The sequence below is a fragment of the Suncus etruscus genome, chromosome 5, assembly GCF_024139225.1.
Source record: "Suncus etruscus isolate mSunEtr1 chromosome 5, mSunEtr1.pri.cur, whole genome shotgun sequence".
Lineage (NCBI taxonomy): Eukaryota > Metazoa > Chordata > Mammalia > Eulipotyphla > Soricidae > Suncus > Suncus etruscus.
The window spans coordinates 59,353,326-59,371,128 of record NC_064852.1 but is presented as its reverse complement, the minus strand read 5'-3'; the positions used below and the strand labels follow the sequence as shown (position 1 = coordinate 59,371,128).

At 32.5% G+C, this 17,803-nt stretch overlaps 1 protein-coding gene and 1 non-coding gene across 3 annotated transcripts in view; both read right to left on the bottom strand.

Annotated features, from left to right (window-relative positions):
• DPP10 (dipeptidyl peptidase like 10) overlaps positions 1-17,803 on the bottom strand; it is a 671,116-nt gene that overhangs the window by 607,191 nt on the left and 46,122 nt on the right. The gene's annotated exons all lie outside the window — the stretch shown is intronic.
• On the bottom strand, positions 15,909-16,015 carry LOC126010672 (U6 spliceosomal RNA). Its single transcript, XR_007496688.1, has one exon. It is a non-coding gene; the product is annotated as a U6 spliceosomal RNA (small nuclear RNA).

Genomic DNA, 17,803 nt, shown 5'->3' with positions numbered 1-17,803 from the left:
TCAAACAAGGAATAAGTCCTAAGAACCACTGGGTGTGTACAAAATAAATTTTCTTTAAATCTTAAGTGTAATGTGGAAAAGTTTATAACCCAAATGCAGAAAAAAATCTTCAAAAAGAAAAATAACTATAGCCATCCAATTATGAAAGTTTAAAGAATTTAAACACTTGAAGTCAACTTAAGGATGTAATATTAGCATAATAAATAGACATCATTGGAATAGATATTAGTGCCCATAAATAAGTCCATTAATCTAATAATTTAAAATATGAAATAAAACTTGTATGTGCTGAGGCTGGGCCTGATAGTACAGTGGGTAATGCATTTGCTTTGCTTGTAGCAGACCCGAATTTGACCCCTAGAATCCCAATATGATCTCTGGAGCCTGACAGAGTAATTCCTGAGTGCAGTGTCAAGATTATCCCTGAGCAATGATTACAGGTGTGACCCTGCCTCCCAAAAAAGCTTGTGTCTGATATATATATTCAAAAACACCAGTCTCTTCAATTATTTTTTCTAGGAAAAGTGAATGTACAGGTGCAAAAGAAGAAATCAGAACTCTTTCACTCATTCTGCACTTAATCCATTGAAATTGGATTAAAGACTAGGATGTATGACTTGAAATTAAAAATTTCCTAAAATATATAAAGGAAGTCCTTTACAGTGCTCTGGACATATAAATATATTTAATATATAAATAAATATACATATATGCTTAATAATATGCTTGTGTATAAGTAAGTATACAGATAATAATTATATATAACATGTGTTCATATAAAATACATATACTATGCCATAGAATAACTATCTTTATATGTAATGAATTATATAATATGCATATCACATACATACCTACATATATACAATGCATTATAATTTGGCCTATTAAATTAAAATAAAATAAGTCTATAGCAATAGTACAATGGATAAAGCATTTGCCTTGTAATTGGTTGTCCATGATTAGGTCTGGCAACATATCTTGAACCACTGTGTCCTGACAGAGTGACCTCAAAATACAGAGTCAGTAGTGAGCCCTGAGCACTACTAGGTGTAACCCAATAAATTATAAACAAACAAGACAAAACAATAAAATAGTGTTTACCAGTAGGGCATGTGAAGTGAGTTATAAAACTGAATAATAGGAAAATTCCAAGATGTAAAACAAACTTGACTTTTAGTGGTGAATACATGTTATATATTTAGATATTGGTGCATAGTTCTGAAGATTTTTTAATGCTGAAAACACTTAATATCATAATTTCCCACTAACATAAAAATACCTTTAAAATAAAATTTGAATTATAAGCACATTATGCTAAGTGAGATAATTCGAAGATGAATTCTAAGCTTGATTTTACTTAGTAGAATCAAAAATATAAAATAACAAAGTTGAGTTGATAGATTTCACAAGTTGATGTGTTTTCATATGTATAATACTCAAAATGTAGTAAATATAAATAATAATAAGTACAAATAATAATAAATATTAATGGTTACTATAGTTTATAATTTACTGTATAACTAAAATGTTTTTAGAGTGTAACTTTAATGTTCTCATCCCCAAAAGGGAAAACTGAAGTAATAAATGTGTTAATTAACTTGATTATGAGAACTTTTCTTAATGTAAAAATATGCATAATATCACAAGTATACCTTAATTATTTTTCTGAGTTATCAATAATACTACAATCTGATGAAACATTAACAGCAAAAAATAATATAAAGCTAAAAAAAACTTGCTCCTGAAAAATAGTAAGAAATCCTAAATGGAGCATAGAAAGCCTCTTCAACAACTGATGTTGGAACAACTGGTTAGACACAAAAGAGCAAATTTTGGCCCCCAGCTAACTCCATGTACGAAGGTAAAATCCAAATGGATTAAAGACCTTTACTTCAGACCTGATACCATAAGGTATATAGAACAATATGTAGGTAAAATACTCCATGATGTTGAGACTAAAGGCATCTTTAAGGAGGAAACAGCATTCTCCAAACAAGTGAAAGGAGAGATCAACAGTTGGGAATATATTAAGCTGAGAAGCTTCTGCATCTCAAAGAAAATAGTGCCCAGGATATAAGAGCCACCCACAGAGTGGGAGAAACTATTCACCCAGTACCCATCAGATAAAGGACTAATATCCAAAATATACAAGGCACTGACAGAACTTTACAAGAAAAACATCTAATCCCATCAAACAATGCGGAGAAGAAATGAACAGACACTGACAAAGAAGAAATACAAATGGCCAAAAGGCACATGAAAAAATGCTCCACATCACTAATCATCAGGGCGATTCAAATCTAAACGACTATGAGATACCATATCACGCCACAGAGATTGGTGCACATCACAAAGAATGGCTATAAGCAGTGCTGGCTGGGCTGTGAAGAGAAAGAAACTCTTATTCACTGCTGATGGGAATGCCATCTAGTTCAACCTTTATGGAAAGTGATATGGAGTTTCCTCCAAGAGCTAGAAATTGAGCTCCCATATGATCCAGTTATACCACTCCTAGGGATATACCCTAGTAACACAAAAATACAATACAGCTGGAGAGATAGCTTGTAGGTAAAGCATTTGCCTTGCATGCAGAAGGTCGGTGGTTCAAATCCCAGCATCCCACATGGTCCCCTGAGCCTTCCAGGAGCAACTTCTGAGCTTAGAGCCAGGAGTAACCCCTGAGCATGGCCAGGTGTGACACAAAAAATGAACAAAAAAATACAATACAAAAATCTCTTCCTCACACTTATATTCATTGCAGAGCTATCTACAATTGCCATACTCTGGAAACAACAAGATATCCTTCAACAAATGAATAGCTAAAGAAACTGTGGTACATATACACAATGGAATATTATGCAGCCATCAGAAGAGATGAAGTCATAAAATTTTCCTATACTTGGATGTACATGGAATCTATTATGCTGAGTGAAATAAGTCACAGGGGAGAGATAAACTCAGAATAGTCTCAGAATATGGGTTTTAAGAAAAATGAAAGACATTTTTATAATAATTCTCAGAGACAAAGAGAGGAGGGCTGGAATGTCCAGTTCACGCATGAAACCACAAAGAGTGATGAGTGCAGGTAGAGAAATAACTACATTGAGAACCATCATAACAATGTGCATGAATGAGGGACATTGGTGATGGAAATGTTGCACTGGTAAAAGGGATTGTTCTTTACATGAGTGAAACCCAACTACAATCATATTTGTAATCAAGGTGTTTAAATAAAGATAAAAAAGAATAAAAATAAATATTTTCAAAAGTCATAATCATATATACACAAATATGTATGCTCATGTATTAACATATATGTTATGACCTTGATTATACCTATTAAACATAATACATATTTTCTTTAAAAATATATTTGATTATATTTGTAAAATTCACAAAAATTTTATTTTATAAATATAGTTATACCAACATTATCTGTTGACATGTTTTATATTTATCCATATAGATTTATATAGATTTATGTCAATTTAGGCAATTTATTTCATGCTACATTTTCAAGTGCCAACTATACACAAATGACTCACAATTCAGTACTTCCAGCCAAGTGATCTTCTCTGAACTCTTGATCTATATATTCATCTGGCTTCGTGTCAACATTTACATGCTTTGAATAACACCCAGCAATATGAAAATTAAACTGAGCCATTTTCCCCATTCAGGGTTACCTGATTTTTAGTCTTACTTTCCCTTTAGCTCCCATTCATTAATCTGAGCCTCATTAGCATCTCTTTCTCACATCTTTCCTCAATAGATTCATCATGAAACTGATCATACAAATTTTCACATTTCATACATATACACATGTGTATACAGATACATACATATATATTTCATACATATACTTCATACAGAAGTCTCTGTTCTCTCCCACATTTAACGTGTTAAGAACTGCCTTTCATCTTATTTATAACCATCTCACTGGCCCTCCAGTTATTCCTCTTTTGACTCAGTGATTACTCCTCACAAATGCTAGAGAACTTACCCAAAATGTCAACACAACAAAGGTTATTGCATTTCATTAGTATTAAAAAAATACACCTGGAATAAAAATAAATTCAGGTTTTGAGTCTACCACAAAATTGAGTATATAATACATTGCTTAAGATTCTATCTGTATTCAATTTCTAGCTCTAATAGGATCATATTCTCTGGGAAAATTTATTTATTTTAGTGTTCTCAAACCTAGAAATACAATATAGAATAACATGATAGTGCTACTAATATATATATATAGATAGATAGATAGATAAAGCTTTCAATATTTAGTACTCACATTGTTTCATACTACTTTTCTAATTTGACTATCTTCAGATGTTTATTTTCTTTAATCTCTAGCTACCTATCTTTTTTCAATTTGTGAGTGAAAAATTCAAATAACCTTATTTTCCCTTCTTGCTCTCTTATATTCTTTTAAAAATTGTAGCACATAAGATGTTTACAAAGATGTTGACATTTATGGGCTTAACTCAGCACTTCAAATTTCAGAAAAGAACATTCGACCTCCCAATTAGATGATGCTTTTTTTCATACACATCCTAAAATGTTTTATTTTTATTTTATTTTCATAGTTGTACTTTACATATATTAATTTATCTATTGACTGATAATGTCTGTTTTTCTTTTAACACATTATCAATACAAATGAGGCTAAATCAAGCCATTTATGGTTCACTGGATCTTATATACATATAATACTATCTAAAGATTAGAATACCCTGAATAAATGTGCATTGATAAAACAATTTTTCAGCTTTGATATGAATAGGCATGATCAGAGATTCTATAACTCATATTTTATTTGAATTTGGTTGTTTCTGTGTGCAGATTGTTATTCTATTTAGAAAACTGTTTTTCCTTGAGTATTTTTACCCAACATATCTATTTTTACCCAGTCATATCTATGTTTTACCTAACATATTGTACAAATTTCCTCAGACTTTCTAGTAGACAGTCATTACAAGAGTTCATTTATGTTTACCCATCCATGTTTGGCTGCTCAGACATATTCATCTTATGTTTTATTTTGGCTTTGGGCCACAATCAGCAAGTGCTCAGATCTTATTCCTGGTACTTCAGTAAGAAATAACTCCTGGCAAGCTCAGAGGACCATATGGATTGCAGAGGATTCAGCCTGGGTCAGCTGCATGCAAGGCAACAGTAAGAACACTATTTTTATTCATTTTCAGGAAATCTAGCTAAGTGTGAACATAATTAGCTTATCAAAGTTTCCATAGCAAATAAACACCATAGTCTTTCGCAGAACCATTTTGTTTTTTCAATGTACACTGTAACAAAGTTGTATTTTATCTTACTATAATCTTACTTAAAAGCACACATCTAAACAGATGTATATACATGCTCATAAAGCTTTAATTATAGTATATATTCTAATTTTTTCTCAAATTAACAGCACAATACTGCTGTTAAATTTAAAAAGATTGATAATCTGAAGTTATTTGTAAATTATGATTTTTTAAATTTTTTCATTGAATTCAACCAATCATAAAATAGCCATTTTTTATACACATAGAATACATAATGCTTCCAGGTTAGGATGGATAGCTTGCAATTTCTGATATCAACATAAATTGATATTTTGAAATAAAAAGAAAAAACATTTCTCTAAATAATTAATTATAATCTATCAGTTATCTATAAGTAACCACTTATATATGAATTCATAGATATTATAACTAGAAAATATTTTTTAAAGTAGCACAATGCAAGCAATAGCTTCTTTGCTTTCTTTATTGTTCATTGGAGCATTTGATGGGTTAAATTCATTTTAAAGACTATTCTTACATCATTGCTCATGGACCACTTCTGGCAATACTCATGAGAGCAACCATGTGGTACCTATGATGGAATCAGGACCTCTGTCATTCATAGGTTATAGTCCAGTACTTATTCAGACTATTTGCACCATAATTTGTTTTGTATTTTAATAGAAATAGCAGTTAAAACCAACTAAGTTAATTCTAATAATTTCTCAAAATTATATGTATACGTCACATATTACCCTTTATCTATCATGCCAACTTGATATGTATTAATGTGCATATGATTTTGTAAAACAATTCTTACTAAATGCATTTTTGTTAGCATAACAGAAACACAAGTGTCCTTCATAAAACACATGGAAATTGATGCAAAGGCAACTAATTAAACTATACTTCATTTTCATATCATAGTTTTATAGCAACTCATGAAGCCAGTCATTATAAAAAATGGTGCATTCAGTGCTGATGTTCACCAGTGGCTACGTAGTATGAAATAAAGTAGAATATAAATAAATGTAGAATATATTAAAATAATCTGGCTTCAGTCTTTACTCTGAAATATTGTCATGAGCAATTAAGTTGCCCTATCAGGATTAATTACTTTACAATAAATTATAGTTATTAATTGGTGGAAGTGAGGATCAAGTTGAATGATACTTGTGAAGATCACAGCGGACACTCAACAAATGCTAGTCATTGGTGCTACTATTCTTTTTTTTTTATTAATAATATAATTTTTATTTTGATCATAGTGGCTTACATATTGTTGACATTAATATTTTAGGTATATATTTACATAAATTCTTAACACTTCCAGTTGTACCTGTCTTTTTCCCCTGACTCCAGGCCTTCCCTGGGTGCCTGCTCAGATGGCCAGAAGTGGGTTCAGGTGGACTCTTAGGGGTCCTCAGGCTTCCCCTGTTCTTCCGTACTCCAGGGGGGAGGTGCATGGGGAGGAGGGCAGGTAGACATCTGGTTTCCTGTTTCCCCTTTGATTCTGGAGTCCAGCTCTTGCCAGGTATGGGGTTTGGGGAGCCCCATGCCAGAGAACTTCTCCCTAGCCTGGGGAGTGCTGGGAGGCGTGGCAAGCCCCCAGCCATCTCCCTCTTTCTCAGCTGCACTCCAGGCCTTCCCTGGGTACCAGCTCAGATGGCCAGAAGTAGGTTAAGGTGGAATCTTAGGGGTCCTCAGGCTTCCTCTGTACTCCAGAAGGGAGGTGCATGGAGAGGAGGGTGGGCAGATATCTGGCTTCCGGTTTCCTCTGATTCTGGAGGCCGGTTCTTGCCAGGTATGGGGTTTGGCGAGGCCCCATATCTGAGGCCTTCTTCCTAGCCTGGGGAGTGCTGGGAGGCTTGGCAGGCCCCCAGCCATTTCTGTCTTTTTCCCCTGGTGTTACTATTCTTAACACTCCCATCACTTTTATGCAGCAAGAAGATAAGTGAATTAATTCTTACTTATCAAGCTGTTAATAGCAAAAACAGTCAACTATTAAAAATTTTTCATGAAAAAATTTTCTTATTATTGAAAGAACCAAAAGTAGGTGTCATTAGGATAATTCAGCAATATACTCTTGTTTAACTCTCAGCTCAGTTTTAAGCTAGCAGTGAAACTTTGAACTGTTTCTTTAATTTTCTTTAATTTTTTTTCTCCCAATCAACATTTGTGTTATTTGTTTTTGTTGGGTGCATATCAATGATACACAGGGTTATTCTTGGCTCAGTACTCTAATCACTTCTGGTAGGGTTAGAGTGACCATATGAAGTGCCAGGGATTAAAAATTTGGTTTGGTCAAGTGTAAATCAAATGTCTTACCATGTCTCCAGCCCTCTGTGATCATTTTTTAATGTTAAGAAAAACACTAAAATCACTTGTTGAAAAGCTTTCACTGTTAAATCGAAAACATAAAATTAGTGTTATAAATATTTTTATTGTTTGTAAATTGGGAAAAGAGTTTAAGAAAAATTAACCCTGGTTCAGATTAATAGTATGGTGAGAAAACCTGGGTTTGATCCCATATACACCATATAGTCTCCCAGCAACAGGAGGAATAATCCTGAGCAGAGTCAGAAGTAAGCCATGAGCAATGCCAGGAGTGGCCAACAAACAAACAAAAAAGAAATAACGCTTTATTATTAAGTGTTAACATTTCTTAAATATAAGGACTTCTTGACTTTAGGATTATAAACAATTACCTTTAAGGAAAGGATATATGTTTGATGCTTAAAACTGAAGCAAAAAAAAAAAAGTAAAAATTGATGTGGAAATATTTTAGTCTTGTGGTTTTTCAACATCAGAGCTTGAAGCCCTAATTACAAATAATTACTTATTTTTAAGACTATAATACAAGAACTATCTCACTCATTCACATAAGAAATAAAGAAAATAAATATTATATGATTTCACTAACTTTCAAGAAGTTTACAGTGTAGAAAAAATATTTCTCAACAAAGTCAGTAAAAAGCAGGTGAATTCAGATCTTTATGAGTTGTTACTATCTCAGAATAAGAAAAAGTACTTTTAGTATTTTGAATTTATAAGAATTTCAACTCCCTTTAAGTGCTATTTATAATTTAAAAAATAGAAATAATAATTTAGCTTAGACAATTGAACAAACATGGTATGAATGCCACAGTCAAATATGAAACATATTATAAACAATCAATATAATATAATGGCCACATGTACTGAGCAATGATCATTATTAGACCATTACTCTATTAGTATTAGACAATTAACTATTACATAATCAATAAGGCATTGAACATACTAAAGTACCCTTTTAGTAAACATATATTTGAAAACTAAAAAGCATTTATATTATTTAAAATACAATTAAATCATATAGTACTTTTGCTTAATGTATGACAAATGTAATTAGACATTTTGTGACTCAAATATTAAAGAAAATTCAGAAGTATGTCTTAATATAATTATTTTCAGTATAGATTCTTTATGAGAGATTTTCTTATCACATGAGGAAAGTCAAATATTTTACTCCACATTGTTAAGGTGTACAATGGTCTTAGGAACAACGATCATGGGAAGTTGACACTGGTGGTGGGATCAGTTTGGAACATTGTATTGTCTAAAACAAAGCTATGAAGAATGTTGTAAATCAAGCTCTTTAAAAGGATAGAATATCATCAGAGTAATATTTTAAATGTAATATTATAGTAATATTAAGAAAATACAAAATAAGGAACTGTATATTCCAGAAATGAAATCAATAAATGATATTTTGACATTAAAATATCTATAAAGAGGGCCAGAGTGATAGCATAGCAGGGAGAGCATTGCCTTGCAACAGCTGACCCAACATCGATCCTCAGAATCCTATGGTCTTCCATGCCTGCCAGGTGTAATTTCGGAGTGCAGAGCTATGAATAACCCCTGAGCACCTCAAGGTTTGACCCAAAACCTAAAAGAAAATATAATACTAAAAATGCATGTGTGCCTGTCAAGAACAAACTGATGGGTTAGAGTCAAAAATGACAGCTAAAATTAAGTGGCATAGAATATGAAATTAAAGAAGAACTTGGAAGGGCAATGTTTAAATCTATATGGCGTGTTAGTTTGAGAATGTTAAATGAGTCTTGGAGCAAGTGGTTTAGACAAATTTATTTAGACAAGTAAATAACCTGATCAGTTTTAGTCATAGGTAAGTAAAACTTGCTCAAGCAAAGGCAAAAACTAACATGTGGATCAATAGTGTGCTTCACGAGATAAAACTACCTCATTATAAAGACCATGAAGAAAAGTAAACAGTCCCTTTACAAATATTTTCAAAAAAACTAATTTTCATGTGCAAGATATCAGAAGCCTTATAAAGTTAACACATCACCCAAAGAGAAAGTAAGATTTAAGTGTATCTGTCTGGTAAGGAATGGCATTCATTTGGATTCATTCTAAATTAATTAACAAATACTATGTTTATAAGTTATGTTGAGGAAGAACAATATATAACAGTTAATGAAGTTGGGAAAGATATCCAATATAAAAAAAGTATTTTTATCAGAAAGAGTTAAAAATGTGAAAGTCTTGTCCTGAAGACTTGGACCTCCCACCAGCCCCCACCCAAACCCCAACCTAATCTTGAGCACAACTTATGAACCTTGTTACCTCTGAGCACCAATAAATTGGGCCTGGTGGTATGAGGCAGAACATTGAGTCTTGTATTCCAGCTACCTAGTGTTTCTGGGAGTGGTCTCTAGGTCCCCTAAGCACTACTCAGGAGGTAACTCTCTAAAAAGCAAAAATTTTAAACCAATGATAACTATTTCTCACATAAGCATAAAACCAACATTAAATGAATCTTTTAAGACAAAACTCTACATGACATCATATAGGATTTAAAACTATGATTTTAATGTACAAACCTTGCTCCATATTAAAAGTATCTTTGATAAACTAAAATGAAAGTAATTCACATGAGTAAAGATAAGAAATTAAAATGTGACGTTTCTTAAGGATGACTAATGTGCTATCGAATCAGTGTTTCCATGTGTGTAGCAGTTAGTGTAGTATATAACTATTTTATATTAAATTTAATACATGAATAAATAATTAAAAACAAACATTTTTAATTTTCAGAGATAAATAGTAAGTAAAGGTGTGAAGAATGAGCACAGGAATCATTTTGATAGAATGATAGGAATTTGGTTGTAGACAAAATGAGACATAAACACAGATGCTGTTTTCTTGGAATCCTTCACTAGTAATAAATCAATGAAGTGTGATTTTATTTTATTATTATGAATAAAAATGAAAATGTAATCAAAAGTAATGTGTTCCTTTTAAATGTTAAAAATTACAATTTTTGTTTTTGTTTTGTTTTGTTTTGCAGTCACACCTGGTGGTGTTCAAAGGCTACTCCTGGCCCTGTGCTCAGAAATCACTCCTGACAGGCTCAAGGGAACATATGGGATGCCGGAAATTGAACCCAGGTTTGACTTGGGTCAGCTACGTGCAAGACAAATGCCCTACCACTATGCTCTCTCTCTAGTCACCAAAATTAGAATTTAATATTAAATCAACTAATGACATTACTTAAAAAGTTCATTACTATCTCATGCCACAGAGACACATCACAAGGATCAAAAACCATCAGTGCTGGTGGAGATGTGGAGAGAAAGGAACTCTTATTCACTGATTGTGGGAATGCCGTCTACTCCAGCATTTATGAAAAACAATATGAAGATTCCTCAAAAAACAGGAAACCATTCTAGGGATATATCCTAGAACATAAAGTTATTATTCAAAACCTCCTTCCTCACACCGATATTCATTGCAGTGCTATTTACAATAGCCAGACTCTGGACCTACCAAGATTTCCTTCAACAGATGAATGGCTAAAGAACCTGTGGTACATATACACAATGGAATATTATGCATCTGTCAGGAGAGATGAAGTTGTGAAATTTTCCTATACATGGATGTACATGGAATCTATTATGCTGAGTGAAATAAGTCAGAGGGAGAGAGATAGACAGAATAGTCTCACTCATCGATGGGTTTTAAGAAAAATTAAGGACACAGACAATAAAGATGAGGGCCAGAAGGACTGGCTCACAATATGAAGCTCACCACGATAAGAGATGAGTGCAGTTAGGGAAATAACTACAATAACAACTATCACAACAATCTTAAGGAATGAGAGACGTAGAATGACTGTCTCAAATACAGGCAGGGGTGGGAAGGAGGGAGAAAGGGCATTGGTGGTGGGAATGTTGCAGTAGTGAATGGGGTGTTCTGTTTATTACTAAAACCCAACTACAATCATGCTTGTAATCATGTTGCTTAAAGATTTTATTTTAATAAAAGGCTCATTACTATTAAACTCTATAAATTCTTGATATATGGGAATAAATTATCACTGTAATCCATTATTGTAAGACATATTTAGGAACTATATCACAAAAGCACAAGACATTAATTTACCAGTCTATGCATAGACCTAAAAATTTATTTGATCTCTTTTTAGAAAAAAATAGCACTGAGCTGGAATTCTTCCTTCTTTATACTAGCAAAAAATAAACATCTCCTAATTTCATTCAAGGCTACCATTGACCACCTGTTTCATTTCACTTCTCCACTTTTTTCAATATTCATCTAGAAAGTGACATCAAGACTTTTGTAGGAAGTTGGGTAAACTAACACAAAAAATTGGTACAAAGTTCTTACATAAAGATCTATCATTATACTAGTTCATATTGATTTAAAACAACTGAACTGGGGCCAGAAGAGAGTGCAATGCCAAACATATGTTTTGTAATACAAATAATTATATTATATAGAGATGCATATTACCTGACAATACTAATCAATATCCCCTACCTGTTCCCTGTCAAGTTTGACTGAAGGTGAGATAAATCAGAATGATCTGTGTGTCTTAACATCACTCTTTTGAATATAGATGATTTCAAAAGGTCATTCAAAAAATTCACAGGGTTTAACAATTTCATACCATCTATCAGGACTTGATACTTAGACTTGGAAATGAGGTAATACTCTGGGGGAAGCTTAACCCCAAAAAGGATTTCTGCAACTGCAGCAGAATTGGAATAATAAAGCTTTTCATCAACTTGCTGAAAGCCAGGGTTGTCACTAAACCATCTTCGTGGGATGTAGCTTTCATTCCTTACATTGACTTGGCACCCATACCAAACTCCCATTCATGCCACGTTCACAACAGTTCTCAATTTGTACAGCATTCTCCAGCCAACTGGTCACATTTGCCAGGAAAATATTTTACATTTCCAAGTCAGTTTCCTAGTTTCAATTTATGAAAAACTTATTCCACAAAACAGAATTCTTTTGTAAAGCTAAAGATAACTAAATGTTAAATGCTGTTTTAAAAAATATTTTACTAGAACTTATTTTTAATATAATTTTTATTTTAATTATAATGGCTTACATATCATTGACAATAATATTTTAGGTACATAGTAACATAAAATCAGGGGAATTCCCATCACCGAATTGTCCTCCCTCCATCTCCGTTCCTGTCCTTCTTCCCATATCCTCTTCCCTTACCCCTGGGGCTGCTAGAATAAGTGGTCCCCTCTGTGCCTAGCTTACTACTTAGTGGTCTTACACCTATTTGGTCTTGGTACCTCCCTTATTCCCCCCCCAATTGGGAGGTGGGACTAGATAGTTCAAGTTATGCAGTTTTATTTGAAGAAGAGAAAAGTAATAACCTGGAGAAAAAAAAGAAAAAAAGAATCAGATACTCTGGAAATGGGCAGAGTCCTTCAAGAGGCTTTCATCCTTGGTTTGAGAGATGAAGGGGAAAAAGAAGGTGAAACACCCCACAACAATACATAAAGAACTGTCAAATAAAATATCCAGTGAGCATTCCAAAAAAACAAACAAACAAAACAAAACAAAACAAAAAACAAGGGTAAGCACCATATAAAAGCCGTGGTATTGAGATAAAAAAAATGTGGCAGAACACGTAAGAAAATAAAATAAAATAAATAAATAAATATAAATGGAGACATCCACTTCAATAGCCAAACACAACAATGAAATCAACCAAAAATATATAAGTAAATAATAATAAAAAATTGTTTTGTGCTTTTTTTTCCCTCCTGCAGATGCACAGTAAATATTGGGGTCATTAGAAAAGGAATTTCCTTTGCCTAAGAGATACAGGTTTTCTCCACCCTTGAAGTATATTATCATGGGATTAACTATAGAATCCTTTCAGGTTCATTTACTCTCCCCTTGGTGCTTTTGTGGTGTATGGAAGACTTCTGCACCATCCTGGGAGCTAACTCAGTGGAAGAGTGCATGTTTTATATATATAAAGTCCTGGGTTCAAGTTCAAGAACGAACACACATGTATTAAAAATTCTGATTTTTAAATATAATACTCAGTAACAGAAATCTGAATCAGAATAGTAAATTCTTACTATACTATGCAAAGACATGATGCACTTTATGAAAAAGTTATTGAAGTAGATTAATTATATATTTGAGTTTATAATTCAGTTTTGTAAAAAGTTCACAGACAAGAACACTGATTTCCTCTTCAAGATAAGATATTCCAATTAATTTATTTACATTTTTACTTTATTATAATGGCTTATCACATCTCTAAAAGTAGCTTAGAAATGAGTCAAATGTTTTGGGTTTTTTTATACAATGTCATATAGGTAAAACCTATGACTTTCACTGCATTTTTTTTTCTTTTTTATTTTTTTTATTTAAACACCTTGATTACATACATGATTGTGTTTGGGTTTCAGTCATGTAAAGAACACCCCCCATCACCAGTGCAACATTCCCATCACCAATGTCCCAAGTTTCCCTCCTCCCCACCCGACCCCCGCCTGTACTCTAAACAGGCTCTCCATTTCCCTCATACATTAGGACAGTTCAAAATGTAGTTATTTCTCTAACTAAACTCATCACTATTTGTGGTGAGCTTCCTGTGGTGAACTGGAACTTCCAGCTCTTTTCTCTTTTGTGTCTGAAAATTATTATTGCAAGAATGTCTTTCATTTTTCTTGAATCAAATGTTTTTAAGAACTTATTTGATGGGCTGCAGAGAAAAGAAAATCAAGTATGAATACACTTGGTTATTCATCTGACGTGTCTCTATTTTTTATTTCCATACTGTTTAGAATAGTTTACATGATTCTGAAAAAGCTGCAAAGTAAAAATTTTATTCCATATGCAATAAACCAAAGATGAATAAATTAACTATTTCTCTTAATAAAATATTTACCACATGAACTCATTTAAGACTTCATACATAACCATTTCACTTTTAAAATTTATGAAAATTTATCTTAAATATTTAGAGACATTTGTGTAACTTTTATCATGCTAAAATGATCAAACTAAAAGGCATTTCATCATACTTGCATGTGATTTAGGTAAGTAACAAAATGAACAAAATAGGCTTTACCATTTCACCAAAAGATATCACTTCACCATATATGTTTAAGTCTGCCACTATTTATTGACCCCTTGAGTAGAAGCATAGATGTTCCAAGAAGCTGAGGCTATCACAAAATTTTATGCTGAATCCAAGAGTATTCTGATCAAAAGTGCAGTATTTTAAGATTGTGACAATAGATAAAGTCTGAGGTGAATGGTTTGAGTATATCCTTTGGCTAAAAGACACACTGTTAAGTGTGATGTAAGTGTGGGTGATTCTCTAGATAAAGCAGGCTGTTTTATCATCTTCGCTTAACATAAAAATCCTTTACATCTTCAAAAAATCTTTAATGAAATGTCAAGACACCATGGATCTTCATGGATTCAGGCAAGGAAATTCACTTCTCTAAGTTTTTTTTTAACTATAAACTGCTTAAGGGAACAATAAGTGCTTACATTGAAGGTAATATAGATAAAGATTAACCCCGTAACTTTTAAACTAGCTAATTTGTGGTTAAAGTACAAGTACTTGAGAAAGACATTGCAGGGTTTCATTGAGAAGTAATTGCTGGTTAAGGTCAGAACAAAGCCATGCATAAGGCTGAAGGCACAATTCACAACCCAAATGGTCCAACTCAGACTCCTACCTTAAAGAAAATAGTCAGGACATAAAAATGCCTTTAACTAGCACTTAATGTTTTGTAATTGTTATGTTTGGAGCCACATCCATTAGTGTTCAATTCTCACTCCTGGATCACACACTAAGGGATAGACAGCATATTTCAAAGTCTACCCTCTTAACAGAACAGGGTAATGACTGAGTCCTGAAGTTTAAAGATAGAGTTAAAGAATTTCAAGATTTTATTTACAAAAGTATTTTAAAGTTGAAAATAAATGAACCACCAACTGAAAACAATTTATTGACTAAGAGTTACTCTTGGCTCTGCACTCTGAAATTATACCTGGAAGAATATGAGGATAATACCCTTGTCAAATATGTGCAAGGCTAGCAGGCACCCTAACACTGTACAATTGTTGGTGTCTCTGATGCTAATTATTGAACTGTGGTTTGTATTATAATTTTCTACTACAAATGACATGAACTTGTAAAAAGTGTAATTATAAATTTTAAAAATATAACTGTGAAGAATGATAAAGTCAATGACAATCTCAAGTTTCCACATCAAGTAAATGAAAAAATAGCATTGATATTTTTTTTAAAATATGGAACACTTCACGAATTTGTGTGTCATCCTTGTGCAGAGGCATAGCTAATCTTCTCTGTATCATTCCAATTTTAGTATATGTGTTGCTGAAGTGAGCACATCATTGATATTTTTAAACTAACATTTTAAAAGTTATTGACCAACTGAGACTTTTTCATGGAACATTTTGAGATCTAAAACAAAATGAGGACAGAAAAATGCAGACAGTATTAACTAAGGAAACTGCGCAACTCATCTCTTTGAAAAACATACTTTGCAAAAGAATGCCAAAGTTGAGAAGATACAACTAACTAGTCTCTAAATTATATTATAAAAATTATATATGATTTATACCTCTGCTCCAATAATGAATTGCTGCTAGACAAACATTTAGCATCATTAAAATATGTATCCTGATCATTTCTAATTTACATTACTTGCATTCATTTAATATTTTAATATTGTTAATATTATCTATACATGTATTTTAGAAACGTAATTCCTTGTATCTGCATTTCAATCACTGTCATAACTAGGAAATAAAATTATGACATATCTGCATTCCTTCTGTCTTTGCAAGAGTTGCTTCTGACATCTCCTCTAGCCCTTATTTGCCTTCAAAAAAAAACATTCTTTCTTCTTTAGAGTTATTGGATTATTCATGTTTTCTTTGCTGTTCTCAAAAGCAAAACCATATTTTCAGGAGGTTCTATATTTACTCAGGGGATAAAAAATTATTAAAGCTGGCATAAAAGAAAAGAGCTATAATAGACAAAGAAATGGAAACAAGCAATACTGAAGAAGAAAAATACAAAATCAGGTCTATTTTAACATAAAAACAATTGTTTTATTATATTTTAAATAACATTTCATAATATTTTTATGTTTTTATAAAATTTATTATAAAATTATTACAAATTTACAGGCCAAGACTTTTTCTGTTTAAGCCTCGCTGCATATAAATATTAAACAAATGGGTACACCTTGAGTTTTGGTAAGTATACTTTAGTAAAATCAGGTACAAAAAGACAATGGAACAATCCACAATTTTAAAAATAGATGAATTCATGAAGGGGCCAGAGTGACTATACAATGGGTAAGGTAATTAATTGCCTTGCATGCAGTTAATGGGGTATAAATCTCCAGCATGCCATTTTTGGTTCATGAGCCAATCAAGAGATCTTTTTTAGGACATAGCCAGAATCCCTGAGCAATGCCAGTGTGGCCCCAAAACAAAACCCAAGGTAAATTAATGCAATTTTGCTGCTAGCTACATGAATGGTTCTAGAATATATTATGTTGAGTGAAGGTCTCAGAAGGAAATAAAGAATTATTTCTCTCATTATTATATGAAGAAACATAGTAGGATTATAAAAATGCCCAAAGGCTACAGAGAGTTTTAGTTGAGAAGCTTGAGTGGTGGTGTGGTGGTGGTGTGAGGCTGGAACAATAGTAAAGAGAAGTAGACACTCTGAAGGATAGTGTAGTATTAGAATGCTTTATGTATAAAACACATATCAACAGTTTGGTTGCCAAACATATATTATATTTAATAGAAATAAATGTGTGAGCTCACAAAGACTGCTACATATTAAAAAAATACCCTGAACAACCAATGCTGGTGTGTATGTGGGAAGAAACTCTCATTCACTGATGATGAGAATATAAACTAATCTAACCACTTGAAAAATGATAGAAATAGTCCTAAAAAATAACCTAGAAATTGAGCTTACATTTGAACCAACTATAATGTTTCTGAGAATATATTCTAGGATTTATAAACAAAATGCAATAAAAGCATATATGCACTCCATAAAGAAATATATGTTTATAGCAACACTACTCACAATATCCAGAAATGAAGTGACTCAAGTGTCTAAGGACAGATGAGTAGATAAATAAACTATG